The 15,803-nt window shown below is 35.4% G+C and overlaps 1 pseudogene; it reads left to right on the top strand.

The window, feature by feature from the left end:
• The first annotated feature begins 293 nt into the window (after positions 1–293).
• On the top strand, positions 294–1,260 carry LOC123465523 (annotated as a pseudogene).
• The last annotated feature ends 14,543 nt before the right edge of the window (positions 1,261–15,803 follow it).

Raw genomic sequence — 15,803 nt, 5'->3', positions numbered from 1 at the left:
TATATCATGTTATTGTAACTTTTAATTTACAAGAGTTTGTGTTTTATTTGATTTTGATTTGCCTGAGAGAAGAACTTGTATAACCTCACTCTAGATTCTCAGTGCCTTAGAGTGTATTCAGTAAATGTTGGATGAATGAGTGAATATTGCTAGTAATATTGGAAGGCAACACTCCCTTTAAAGTTCCTCCAACAAAAACTCCTTGAAAAGTTGATAGAGTGTAAATTTTAAATATAGGCCATTTTAAATATAGGCTTTTTATTCACTATTCCAGATGAACAAAGAAGAATAAAATGGACAAGACAAATGCAACAGTCATTTTTAATTTTATTTTTCTGGGATTTACTCTCTATCCCAACGTTGAAATCACCATATTTGTGCTGTGCTTACTGATGTAAGCACATCACCTTACTGGGTAATAGTATTCTGATCTCGGTTAGTGTCCTGGATTCTGACCTACACACACCCATGTGCTTCTTCCTCAGCAACCTGTCATGTCTGGACATCTGGTATACTTCTTCTGCCCTGACTCCAAAGCTGGCAAATTTTATTTCAGGGAAGAACACCGTCTCATTCTCAGGGTGTGATGCTCAGATGTACTTCTCTCTGGCCATGGGCTCCACTGAGTGTGTGCTCCTGTCTGTGATGGTGTATGACCGATATGTAGCCATCTGCAAGCCCCTGAGATACCCCGTCATCATGAACAAGAAGATTTGTGTTCGGATTGCAGCTGGCTCGTGGGTGACAGGCTCCTTCACTGCCCTGGTGGGAACTGTGTCTGTTGCAGCCGTCACTGTGTGGAAGTGGTGTCATCGATCATTTCGCTTGTGAGATTCTGGCCGTCCTGAAACTGGCTTGTGTAGACACTTCCAAGGCGCAGTTAATCATGCTGGTGATCAGTGTACTTCTTCTTCCTATGCCAGTGCTCCTCATTTGTATTTCTTATGCATTCATCCTCTCTAGCATCCTAAGAATCAGCTCATTGGATGGTCGAAGCAAAGCTTTTCCAACATGTGCTGCCCACCTGAGTGTAGTGGTTTTATTCTATGGGACAGCTCTCTCCATGTACCTGAAGCCGTCAAATATAGATTCACAGGAAATAGATAAATTTATAGCCTTGGTATATGCTGGCTTAACTCCCATGTTGAATCCTATCATTTATAGTTTATGGAACAGAGAAGTGAAAGTGGCTGTGAAAAAATTGCTGGTTAACAACTCTCTGTGCTCTTTCAGTCTCTAGTAGCAAAAAATATCTGTAAATATTAAGGGATATTTAGTGCTTTCTATATATATCAGGAGATAATTGGGGTAGACACTCATTTTTAAATGTGATGTGCCATTTTCTAAGTCTCTTCTTTGACTAGTCACTGAAAGTCTAAGTAATATCAATGTGTCATACATAAGTTTATCTGATCTTAAACAAATAGTCTCATGATGACAAATTCTAATTTTTATTTGGGGTTATAGGGTTAAATATAATTATTTTGGTTGGTTATTTCTTTCTAAAATTTTAAAAAATTGAAATATATTGATTAATATTGTTTCAAGTCTATAACAAAATAATTCAGTTATGTGTATGTGTGTGTATTCTTTTTCAGATTCTTTTCCAAAGTAGGTTATGATAAGATATTGAATATATTTCCCCATGTTTATAGTAAGTCCTTGTTATTTATCTGTTTTGTATGTAGTATTAGGTAATTGGGTATCTATTAACCTCAGGCTTCTCTGATTACTCAGTGGTGAAGAATTTTCCTGACAATGCAGGAGGCACAGGTTCTATCACTGGGTTGAGAAGATCCCCTAGAAAAGGAAATGGCAACTCACTCCAGTATTATTGCCAGGGAAATCCTACAGACAGAGGAGCCTGGGGGGCTATATAGTCTATGGGGTTGCAAAAGAGTCAGACACAACTTGGTAACTAAATAACAAGAGCAATCAATTAGTCTCAATTTCTCAATTTATCCATCATCCTCCTTCCTTTTTTGGTAATGATAAGCTTGTTTTCTGTATCTGTGAGTCTATTTTGTAAATAAATTCATTTTTATCATTTTTTGTAGACTCCACAAATTGATGGTATCATCTATTTGTCTTTCTCTCATTTACTTCACTTAGTATAATTATTTCTAGGCCCAGCCTAGCAATAATTTCCTAGAAATAAATAAGCTGCAAATGACATTGTTTTGTCCTTTTTATAGTTGAGTAACATTACACTGTATATGTATTCCACATCTTCTTTATTCATTCATCTGTCAGTGGACACTTAGGTTTCTTCCATGTCTTGCCTATTGTAAATATTGCTGTTATGAACATTGGGCTGCATGTATCTTTTTGAATTAGCATTTTCTCTGTATATATGCCCAGGAGGAGATTTCAGTATTCTGTGGCAACTCTATTATTAGTTTTTTAAAGAACTTCCATACTGGTTTCCAATCTGCATTGTAGACCAATATGCATCTTCACAAACAATGTAGGAGAGTTCACTTTTCTCCACACCTTCTCCAGCATTTATTATTTGTAGACCTATTGATGATGGCCATTCTGATCAGTGTGAGGTGCTACTTCAGTGTAAATATAACTTAAACATTAAATTAACATATTGGTGAGTATTCAAAATTATGTACATGTAATATACAAATGGATTGAAGAGTCAGATATAAAGAAGGCTGAGCACTGAAGAGTTGATGCTTTTGAACTGTGGTGTTAGAGAAGACTCTTGAGAGTCCCTTGGCCTGTAAGGAGATCAAACCAATCAATCCTAAAGGAAATTAATCCTGAATATTCATTGGAAGGACTGATGCTGAAGCTGAAGCTCCAATACTTTGGCCACCCAATGCAAAGAGCCAACTCATTAGGAAAGACCCTGATGCGGGGAAAGATTGAAGGCAGAAGGAGAAGGGGATGACAATGGATGAGATGGTTGGATGGCAACACTGACTCAATGGATGGCATTACTCAATAGTGTGCTGCAGTCCATGGGGTCACAAAGAGTTGAACACGACTGAGCAACTGAACAACAACAACTGATATAACAAGAACAATAGGTGAATGTAATTACTTTACTAGATTTTTAGCTAATTTATTATTAGCCTCTGTGTAATGCTGAATTGTGTCCCTTCAAAACTCTAATGCTGAAGGCCTAGCCCCCCATCCGCTACTCCCACACATACCTAGTACCTCAGAATGCATCTATATTTGAAGATATGACCATTAAAAGGTGGTTAAATTGAAACAAGGCTGTTATTTTAGGCCCTTATACAATCTGATTTGTGTCATTATAAGAAAAGAAAACGTGAATGCACATAGTGAGAAGGTGACACTCTAGAAGCCAAGCAGAGGCCTCAGAGGACTTTAAACCTGCTAACATCCTAATGTTGGACTTCTAGCTTCCAAAACTATGACCTGATACATTTCTGTTGTTTAAGCCATCAGTCCCTGATGTTTTGTTATGGCAGCATTAGCAAACTAGTATGAACTCTTTTTTAACATAACTAAATGGAATAGAATTAATTACATATTCTCTAAATGTGTGGCTGTGTTTTAAATGTGTGGATATGTTTCTGTATGCAGATATATGTGTGTGTGTAATGTGAACATCTATATACAGATATAAAATATCTGCAGAAATATATCCTGACTAGAAGTAGAGTGGATGAGTTCCAGTCAAGAAAAAAAATAGAGAGTTTAGTGGCATGTTGTTAGTCTTCAGATGCTGACATCTTTTTTTTTGTAAATTCACAAGAAGAGAAAAGGTGTTTCAGTGAAACTACTAGCTGTTGCTGTTGTTGTTCAGTTGCCCAGTAGTGTCTGACTCTTGTGACCCCATGGACTGCTGCACACCAGGCTCCCCTGTGCTTCAGTATCTCCTGAGCTTGCTCAAACTCATGTCCATCGAGTCAGTGATGCCATCCAACCATCTCATCCTCTGTCGTTCCCTTCTCCTCCTGCCTTCAATCTTTCCCAGCATCAGGGTCTTTTCTAATGAGTCTACTCTTTGCATTAGGTGGCCAAAGCATTGCAGCTTCAGCTTCAGCATTAGCCCTTCCAATGAATATTCAAAAACTGTTAGTGTTCTGTTTAATCCTGTTATTCCAGACACCTGGTATAAATCCAATGGTATAAATGAACTCATTAGCACTTAGAGAAAATAAAAAGACATGAAATCTGTGCTATAGATGTTACAATAATGAAAGCCTATTAAATGGGTGTAAAATATTGAAATATGTGAAATATCTTATTATATAAACCACAATATACAAAGAATTAAAATGTATACTTAGAAATTTTCATAGCATTTGTAATCCCTCTCTGGACCAGATAGCTAAATGTACAAAACTTATCTGTTTTTTGTCATGGAATCATTAATGATATCTGTAGATTTTTTTAATGGCTTGGACTCAAGTTGAGGACTGCCCATTGGTAAAGAAGAAAGAGATAGAAGATGTACTGGGATTAATTTTAGGACATGTTAGCAAATTATAACAAAGATTTATCTAGTTTGTCCAAAGAGCAACAACCTCAGGTAGTTAGATTGGAGTCAATGGAGTGATCAATAAGTATCTGATAATAATACTTGAAAGCAATGATTTATTAGTATTGGAGCAATTATAGAAAGGTGAAAGAATGGAGGTATCAGAAGTATATATAAATAAAAGCTAACACAGTATTGAGGCTTAAGATAATGATTAATTCCAACTTGTCATATTCACTCATCTGCCTTCCTTCAAAGATTAGACTTTCACTGTCTTCACAAGGTCAGAGAGAATCTGATTTATGGATGAGGAAGTAGAACTTAACTAAGCCCCCAAAACTCTATTTCTATATGGAGCCTTTCTAAAGTAAAGTTTGCATTCCTTTTAAAATTTTCTGTTATCTGGCCTTGGGTTTATTATCTCCAAGTAAGTACTTTTCTGAAACTGACTTCACCAACTATCTATAAGCCTATGATTATAACTTCACTTTGTGAAGACCTCTTAAGTCTTCTGATACCATTATAGGTTTTTAATATTGTGGTTTGGTCTGCCTGATTTTAATAAACTTCCATAGTACACATACTAGATAATGGTGGATTGCTCGTTATTTTATTGCCTATGACTTGTCATTAGTTTGCTAAGTCATATCCGATTCTTTGAGATGCCATGGGCTGCAGTACACCATGCTTCCCTGTCCTTCACTATATCCTGAAATTTGCTCAAACTCGTCCATTATGTCAGTGATGCCATCCAACCATCTCATCCTCTGATGGCCCCTTCTCCTCCTGCCCTCAATCTTTCCCAGCATTAGGGTTTTTCCAATGAGCTGGCTCATCACATCAAGTGGTGAAAGTATTAGAGCTTCAGCTTCAGCATTAGTTCTTCCAATGAATATTCAGTATTAATTTCCTTTAGGATTGACTGGTTTGATCTTCTTGCTGTCCAATGGACTCTCAAGAATCTTCTCTAGCACTAAAATTTGAAAGCATCAGTTTTTTGATGCTTACCATTCTTTATGGTCCAACTCTTACATCTGTACATGACTACTGGAAAAAAAAAAAACAAACACATAACTTTGAGCATATAGACCATTGTTGGCAAAGTAATTTCTTTGTTTTGTAATATAGTGTCTAAGTTTGTCATAACTTTTCTTCCAAGAAGCAAGAATCTTTTAATTTCATGGCTACAGTCACTATCCATTGTGATTTTGGAGCAGAAGAAAATAATATCTGTCAGTTTCCAGTTTTTCCCCAACTACTTGCTGTGAATTGATGGGACCAAATGCCATGATCTTAGGGTTTTGGATATTGAGTTTTAAGCCCAATTTTCCTATGACTTGTATTTCATAGTTGGTTATTTTAATACATTTAATACATTATTTTAATACATTTAATACATATTTAATACATTTAATTGGGCTGGAAGAGGCACAAGCTGGAGTCAAGACTGCCGGGAGAAATATCCATAACCTCAGATATGCAGATGACACCACCCTTATGGCAGAAAGTGAAGAGGAACTAAAAAGCCTCTTGATGAAAGTGAAAGTGGAGAGTGAAAAAGTTGGCTTAAAGCTCAACATTCAGAAAAAATAGATCATGGCATCTGGTTCCATCCCTTCATGGTAAATAGATGGGGAAACAGTAGAAAGCAGTGTCAGACTTTATTTTTTGGGGCTCCAAAATCACTGTAGATGGTGACTGCAGCCATGAAATTAAAAGATGCTTACTCCTTGGAAGAAAAGTTATGACCAACATAGACAGCATATTGAAAAGCAGAGACATTACTTTGCCAACAATGGTCCATCTAGCCAAGGCTATGGTTTTTCCTGTGGTCATGTATGGATGTCAGAGTTGGACTGTGAAGAAGGCTGAGTACCGAAGAATTGATGCTTTTGAACTATGGTGTTGGAGAAGACTCTTGAGGGTCCCTTGGAGTGCAAAGAGATCCATCCAGTCCATTCTGAAGGAGATCAGCCCTGGGATTCCTTTGGAAGGAATGATGCTGAAGCTGAAACTCCAGTACTTTGCCTACTCATGCAAAGAGTTGACTCATTGGAAAAGCGTCTATTGCTGAGGGATTGGGGGCAGGAGGAGAAGGGGATGACAGATGATGAGATGGCTGGATGGCATCACTGACTCCATGGACGTGAGTCTGAGTGAACTTTGGGAGTTGGCGATGGACAGGGAGGCCTGGTGTGCTGCGATTCATGGGGTCGCAAAGAGTCAGACAGGATGAGCGACTGAACTGAATACATTTAATATTAGCATGGTGTTACCATTATTTATTTCCTTGTAAATACAATAAAAAGAGTAAATTGGAAGTCAAGGCTAATGGTTTCTTCCGTATAAGAACTTGACCTCACTGTGCTTTGGAAGATGGACACTGCAATGTCTAAATTATGAACCTGTGACAATCAGATGAGAAAATAAAAACCAGCACCAATTCCTAGTAATTTTTATTATCAAAGGCAAGGGAAGAGAGAGATCCTTTCAGGACTTTTATAAGCATTCGTTGAAGAGATGAAGGTGAAATGGTTTGATGAAGCCTGTTTGTCAAAAATCTTATCATACTGGGCTTTTTTCTGTAGAAATAGCAGGTCAGTGAATATTTTCTCATACTCTTGTGATGTGATTAGGCTAAGATGTTAGGTTTAGAAAGACTGGTCTTTCGACAGTATAGAGGATCAATTGAGAATGGGACAAATGAGTTAGAGGACCATGGAGACAGTGTACATAGAGGCAGTGAAGACTTAGAAAGCAATGAGATGAAAAGATAGGACGAATATGGGAATTTCATGGTTACAGTATTGGATTTGAGGATCTTTCATGTATGGATAGTCATCAACAATGATCCTACTAGTATAAGTAAAGAACTCTGATGCAGCCATTGATTGAATAAGAGGAGAAGATTAAGAATGATGACTTCATAAAGGTAATGATGTAAGTTGGATGACTGGCTGACTGTGTTGATGATTAGACTTCCAGGTGAAGAGAGATTAGTGAAGTCCAGGAGAGAAATCAGGAGTCAAGCTGTATATTAAAAAGTCCTTTGCTCAGAGATGGCAATTGAGCCCTAGGTGTGGATGATATGGTCTATGCAGAAGTTTGGGACAGATAACTATAAAATGATTGGCTTCATTTTTCTACAATTGGTCAGAGTTGAAGTAAAAGGAAAAGAACAGAACACTTGTGATTTGGAGTATAGAATTCCAATTTGATTTTTGTCTGCACAAGCTGAGTGAACTTAGGCTATTTTTTTTTTTTTACTTTCTTTTTTTTTTAATTTTATTTTATTTTTAAACTTTACATAACTGTATTAGTTTTGCCAAATATCAAAATGAATCTGCCACAGGTATATTAAATAAGTTATCTGTATTTCCTAGAAGAGAAAATCAAACTAGCATGGTTATTTTTAAACCATGCTAGTTTGATTTTCTCTTCTAGGAAATACAGATAACTTATTTACTATACTTATAATAAAATTCCTTCTTGCTACTTCTGAAAGACCACTTGTCAGTCAACTTATTTTATTTTAGAGTGTAATTGATAAAAAATGTTGTGTTTTAAGTTTACAGCAAAGTGATTCAGTAATATGTTTATGTATCTATTAATCTTCAAATTCTTCTCCCATATATGATATTAGTAATACTGAGCAAAGTTCCCTTGCTATAGAGTATATCTTTGCTAGTTATTCATTTCATATACAGCAGTGTGTACATATCCATCACAAACCCCCTATCTTTCCTCCCCCTCCCTCCTTCTCCCTTGGTAATAGTAAGTTCATTCTCTAAGCTGGTAAGATTGTTTCTGTTTTATAAGTTCATGTCTACTTTTGAGTTCAGTTCAGTCGCTCAGTCATGTCTGACTCTTTGCAACCCCATGAACCGCAGCACACCAGGCCTCCCTGTCCATCACCAACTCCCAGAGTCCACCCAAACCCACGTCCATTGTGTCCGTGATGCCATCCAACCATCTCATCCTCTGTCGTCCCCTTCTCCACCCACCTTCAATCTTTCCCAGCATCAGGGTCTTTTCAAATGAGTCAGCTCTCTGCATCAGGTGGCCAAAATATTGGAGTTTCAGTTTCAACATCAGTCCCTCCAATGAACACCCAGGACTGACCTCTTTACAATGGACTGGTTGGATCTCCTTGCAGTCCAAGGGATTCTCAAGAGTCTTCTCCAACACCACAGTTCAAAAGCATCAATTATTCTAGATTCTGTATAAAAGTGATATCATACAGTATTTGTCCTTCTCTGTCTGACTTACTTTACTCAGTATGACAATCTATACATCCATCCATGTTGCTGCACACGGCATTATTCCATTCTTTTCAATAGCTGAGTAATATTCCTTTCTGTATGTATATCACCTCTTTATCCACTCAGCCTTCAATGAACACTTAGGTTGCTTCCATGTCTTGGCTACATAGTCAGTTTTTGATCTTTATTCTGGCTAGATTCTAAATTCAGCTCGTTTGAATTTACTTGTGATTTCAATTAGATTGAGCAGCATCTGTTACTTTATTTCATGTCTAGTCCTTTCACTCTGGCAGCTCTTAAGAATATTAGCATAAAATACCCCCAAATCTCTCCTCCTCTTGTTGCTGTCTGTCTCTCCACTCTATCTCTGTCCTCTTTGTCTCTCTCTATTTACCTTTCTTTCTCAGCTTTACTCCATTGCCACCCATTCTAGAATATACTGAAATATTTGTTTAATATTTCATTAATTAAGTCGGCATCACCAACTTGATGGACGTGAGTTTGAGCAAGCTCTGGGAGATGGTACTGGACAGGGAAGCCTGGTGTACTGCAGTCCATGGGGTTGCAAAGAGTCGGATATGACTGAGTGAGTGAACTGAACAGATTTGTTTTCTGTGGGGAAAACAGGTGGGGAGGATTAGATTTCTGCTTCTGACCAAGAAGAAACAGGGACCGTGTTTTGCCCTTCTATCTGAAGCAATAAAAATAAAACAGAAATAAGTGTGAAAATTCAATTTTAAGATATTGAACATCAAACAACATAGGACAGTGATCCCTGAGACATGAGGAACAAATGAAGTGAACACTTTAATTTTCCCAACTTCCTTCCCTGAGTAATGAATTTCCAGGTAATAAGATAGGGAGAGGGAACCCATCGGGAAAGGATTTGAGGATGGAATTGAGAGGCCAGGGAGAACAAGGCAGCTAGTTTTCAAGTCCAAATCCAGAAAGGAGGAAGCTACAGAAAAAAGAGCTAGAGCTCTAAAGGGACACCGCTCTGCTTTCAGTTGAGTTCTGATCAGTGAAGGTGTATGAAGAAATTAAGCAGGACCTGGGAAAGGATCATCCAGGAGAACTGGAGGGAATGATTTTCAAGCTCACACAAGGCTGAGAATAAAATCAACACATTGCACACTATAAAATTCACCTTGTATAATTAAATGGACACACCTTTTAGTTGTTAATAATATTTTAATAAAACAACAAAAAAGAAAGAAAGTAGATTTTTAAAGCAGAAAACAGGACACTGATAGAATTACTAGACATGACATTAAGAAGTTATTCTGACTGTATTTAATATAGTCAAGAAGGCTGAGAAAAAATCATGTCATTTGAGACACATAAAATTATATTTAGAGATATATATTTATAAATAAATATATTTATTTATATTTATAAGTATAAAATTATATTTAGAGATATTTTTAAAATACAAATTCTAAGACCTAGTATTGAAGTGTATCTAATATGAATTTATCCAGTATACTTTGGATGGAATTAAAGTAATTGGACCCTGCAGAAGGAAAGATTAGTGAACAAGGAATCAGAGAAATAGTAACACTTTAAAATAAAACAAAGAGAAAAGGAATTAAAAAAAGTGAACAGACCATTAACTGTGTGAGACAGCTTTAAGTGATATGGTATACATATAACTGGAGTCCAAAACAGAAAAAGTAGTAAATACAAAATGCTTTGAAATAAAATGTATTTTAAGTAAATACAAAATGCAAAACAAAAATAATATTTAAATAATGTATAGAAACTTTCTAAACTTGATGAAAACAATAAATACATAGACGAATCTCAGTAGCCAAAATAATGAGAAACAGAAAGAAAACCACACCAAGGTTCAACAACAAACTGCTTAAAAATCAGAAAAGAGGTACCTTATGTTCATAAGAGAGAGGTTAGTACTCACTGCAACCCTGAGACAATGAAGAAGCCACAACATTAAAGTACTGAAAGAAAAAGAGTCACTATAGTATTCTATAATCTTGTTGGATGGCATCATGAACTCAATAGGCATGAGTTTGAGCAAGCTCTGGGAGATGGTGAAGGACAGGGAAGCCTGGCGTATTACCATCCATGGTGCTCCAAAGAGTCGGACATGAGAGACTAAACTGAACTGAACAAGATCAGAGTTGTGTGCTATAGAATGTAGAGAAAATGACTTAAATTTGAAAAAATCTAAAGAGCAGATATTAGTACATGATATTCTTCCCTATAACAACTAAGTAAAACTGAGTATAATTTTGAAAACACTTCTTCATTCTCAAGATATCCTACCTAGATTAAAAAATATTCCTAAAGAAAAAACGTTGATCGAATAGATAGGTTTTTACTTAGGGTTTTCAAAAAGTAGTTATGTTTCCAGTATAGGACTAGCTATTTCTGTGATAGTCATTTGCCAATGAGTTATACTGCTTTCTATGAAAACTCTAGCTTACAATAGTGAGACGATTCATTCAAAATAATAGAATATTTACATATCTATTGACTGTAGAAAGGAGATTGTTGTTGTTTAGTCTCCAAGTCTTATCTGACTCTTTTGTGACCTCATGGACTATGGCCCAGCCAGCTCCTCTGTCCATAGAAAGGAAGACACTCATTTAATTCAGGCTGCACCCTACTTTGTAGGCATACATTTCAAAAAGGGTAGCAAATGTTGGGTAAGCCAGGATATACCTTTACTGGGTATTAAGATTGGAGCTTGATTGACTGTAGGTACACATACCAAATGACTTTGAGAATAAAATTCTGATAGCAGAACTTCAGTCATCTGAGATCGGAATGTACTGCAGTTTCAAGAGGACAGATGTGAATCAGGTCGAAAACCTTCTCTTTTTAGCACTACTTATAAACCTGATTCCTATTTGGAAATTACTTATAGTAAATAAATGTGTACATGAGGAATCCTAACAGCCCTTTGATAATTTCTGCAAAAAAAAACTTATTTGCAGATTTTTTAAAGAGAGACCACAAATCTGCTTTAAGGTTTTCAAATGGAGGTGGAGAGGAACGTAAACAGATAATATAGAGGAGACGATTTTCATTACTCTTGCAATGCTAGAGTACCTTTTAAGAAACAGTTAACAAATACTCTATTGAATTGCATTGTGCCTAAAATGCTTTCCCCATTTAACTTTACTTCTCTAAAATGAATTTATAGAATCTGGGAACAAGGAAATGAAGATTTTAAAAGATTCTTGGTAATTTATAATACAATCACTTTCCATGGTATCTGTATATTGGAAGTGATCTTTTAAAACAGTTTTTCATTCTTGTCTAATGCGAGGAGAATTGTTAAATAATCATAGTATACTTATTTTGGGTCATTATTCATCTTTTAATATGACATTTGTGATAAATTTCCACTAATCCCAAAATTACATTTAAATTATTTTAGAATGACTAAGTGATAACAAAACAATTATAACATTATTTGAAAGATCAAAATCTAAACCAAGATAACCTAGACAGAATTGAAAGACTGAAAAGAAATATCAAAACATTAATGGATATCTTAAATACTTTTTTCCTACTTTTCTGAATTACCCAAATTCTAAAATAAATATGCCAAAGGAAAAGTATAATGAAAAAGAGAAAGACACTGAAGTAGGTGTCAAATTATATTAGGAAGATTAACTCAGAGTAAAATATGCTAAAACAATTTAAACATTACAGTGGTTGTCCCATGTGTCTAAATACTAAACATTAAGACTGAGGTGTACTGGTGCATCTTGTCTAGTTATCCATAGGAAGCTACTATTTCTGGTAGGCTTAGAGCATTTATGATCCCTACTCTCTAAATCTTGTAGATTAACAGTGTTAATTATTTTTGGAGTGAACGAAGATAAAGAATTTGAGTTCTTAGTCATATTAATATAATCTCAAAAGAGATTTCCGATCCATGGTCCCTAGAATAGAATTGTCACTAGACGATGATATTCTTATTTGTTGAGGCTTTGAACTGACCTAAATCTTAGCTGTCCTCTAATCCTTCTCAACCAACTCCTGGTCTTTTAGAGTAATCACTCTGTGGTTCCATGCTGTGAGGTTTCATTCAGGCACTCTTTTACTGTTGTAAGAGACCTAAAGACATGTATACCTGTGGCGGATTCATTTTGATATTTGGCAAATCTAATACAGTTATGTAAAGTTTAAAAATAAAATAAAATTTAAAAAAAAAAAAAAAAAAAAAGAGACCTAAAGAAAAGTCTGTGACTTTTTTATTCAAGACAGAAGTTAAGCTCTCTAATTTTCTAGAAAGATCCCTAACTTTCTAGAATTTTTTTTCACTTTTATTGACTTGCTTGCTTGAAGGTCTAATATTTAAAGTTCTAAGATTTTTCATTGAAAAGCAGATGCCATCTATACTCTAAATTCTCACTAGAGGATATAATTCTGTTATCCTCTCCAGTTCTTCAAATAGATCAATTAAGACAATTTATATTGTGAAAAAATAAGTAGAGTTACCAAAATTTATGCTGTAGGTTTTATAAACTCTGATCTTCAATTAACATACCACATGGAAAGGTGTATTATTTTAGCTCACAAAGAGAAGAGTAAATGAAACATGTGAGGTCCTATTCTGTATTTGGCACTTCCAATAATTGTTAACATTTATCTTTCAGAATAATTCAAAATTATTATCCATATTTTAACAGTGAAGAAATTAATTTGATATTTCAAATTTCAAGTACAATTTCAATGTCTTATAGTTGGTAAATACCAGATTATTATTTGAACCCTTATCTTTATTTTTTAACTAGGTATTTCATTTACTTTATATGAAAAAATTTTTCAGACTACTATTTTTTGCTGTTTTTCAAGGTAGAAAGTGTTCCAGTCATGCAGTTTTTTCCGTACAAAATGAACCAGGAACCCAACATCAAAATGCAGTTTTAATTAATTTTAAATCCGTATCTTTATGGTCCCCAAACCCCTATTTTTATTGCTATGTCAAAATGCTACATAAGTATGAATTTTTAAATAAAGTACAATTTAAAATGATACGCTCAAGTTTTTTTAAGGACCCATATGATAAAGACACACATAAAATGTATATTTGCCTCTGAAAACGTTGAAGACATTCATCATCTTCCACTTATGAAGACATTATTCTAATAATGAATTCATATGAAAAAATATTGAAAATTTCTCTCAGGTTTGGTGTAGAGAATTAAGGTCTCAGAAGTGGAATTTGATTAATTATATAAATGAAAATTCAAAAACTTTTAATACTTTCTTTTGTTTTGCTTTGGCCTTCTGAGGATCAGACTAACCCTCATGATTATTTCTTCCCTTTGTTACTTTTTTTTTTTTTTTTTTGGTTTCTAATCCTGTTTTTATTACAAACATCTTTAATTACCTGTATCGTCAAGCTCTTATTGAACATAGTTTATGTGTGAGGCGTTCTTTCTCCAGATACTTTTTTTTTTTTCCTCCAGGTACTTTTTACTTAAAATTTTAGTGAACTCAATACTTCTCAATACTCAAATGCATAGCCTCTGAAAGCAAAAGTGTTAGTTGCTCAGTCCTATCTGACTTTGCAGCCCCATGAACTGTAGCCCACCAAGCTCCTCTGTCCATGGGATTCTCCAAGCAAGAATACTGCAGGGACCATTTCCTTCTCTAAGAGATCTTCCCAACCTAGGGGTCAAACCTGGGTCTTCTTCATTGCAGGCAGATTCTATACCACCTGAGCCATCAGGGAAGCCTAAGTCTATTATTTATGAGGCTCTTTTGCATTGCAAACTACTTTCTTTTCCTCACAGTCTCTCCCATGGAAAAATTTGAGATAAAAAATTTAGTTGTATCCCAGTCTTTGAGATGATGCCTGGTGGGTTTTTATATTTTTTTTTCCTTTCACATAAATAAACATATACATATTTTCAAAACCTCTGAGCAATGGTCACCTCAGCTCAATATTTGTATATTTATTGATGGGATGTTTTTCTCTTGAAGTAAAACTTCTCTCTTTATCTTACCTTCTGACTGGTTTTTAGTCATTCATACCATTCCATTCTATTACCTGAAAGAATTCTCATTTTTGAATTTCATTTGCATTTTATTAATAAGGCCAGAAGATGCTAAACTTCAGTTGCTCCTTCCTAAAAAGAAATGGGAGAAAGAGCAGCCATGATTAGGCAATCTGTCTGTGCATGAATATTCTTAAGAGGTATGAAGGAAATGAAACATGTTAAAAAGAAGATGTGATGCAACTCTAGTGTCCCATGATTTGTCTTAAAGTTGACACTTACTCAAGAGACTCAGCTTCTTTTGGAAGCTAATTTAGCACTCATTTTTATAAACTTCTTTAGTCCTTAAGGTTGTGAGTCAGAAACTTAGAATTCTCTAGAGAAGTCCCCACTTCTGTTCATTCCAAAACCCCAATTAACCTGACTTAACAAAAACCTTCCCTAGCCACATATTTCTTGGAATTTTCTTTGAACACATCTATTTGATGACCTCAGCAAAGTTCTCAAAACACTTAAACTTTCCCTAAGAATTTGTTTTTCTTTGGCTTCCACAGATCATGCTAGATCAGTGCTAATAAAATCCTAGTAAGAGAAAGTCATTCTACTTCTTTAAATTATTTTTATCATCCATATGCTTGTTAACTCAAAACTACATAGAAATAATTTTTCTTTATACCAGTATGGATAAAATTTAATTAGCATATTGCATTTTATTTATTTATTTATTTAAATTTTATTTTATTTTTAAACTTTACAATATTGCATTGGTTCTGCCATATATCGAAATGAATCCGCCACAGGCATACACGTGTTCCCCATCCTGAACTCTCCTCCCTCCTCCCTCCCCATACCATCCCTCTGGGTCGTCCCAGTGCACCAGCCCCAAGCATCCAGTATCGTGCATCGAACCTGGACTGGCGACTCGTTTCATATATGATATTATACATATTTCAATGCCATTCTCCCAGATCATCTCACCCTCTCCCTCTCCCACAGAGTCCAAAAGACTGTTGTATACATCAGTGTCTCTTTTGCTGTCTCGTATACAGGGTTATTGTTACCATCTTTCTAAATTCCATATGTATGTGTTAG

The sequence above is a fragment of the Bubalus bubalis genome, chromosome 3 (assembly GCF_019923935.1).
Source record: "Bubalus bubalis isolate 160015118507 breed Murrah chromosome 3, NDDB_SH_1, whole genome shotgun sequence".
Lineage (NCBI taxonomy): Eukaryota > Metazoa > Chordata > Mammalia > Artiodactyla > Bovidae > Bubalus > Bubalus bubalis.
The sequence above is the reverse complement of the archived record's forward strand: the minus strand, read 5'-3'. Positions and strand labels throughout refer to the sequence as shown.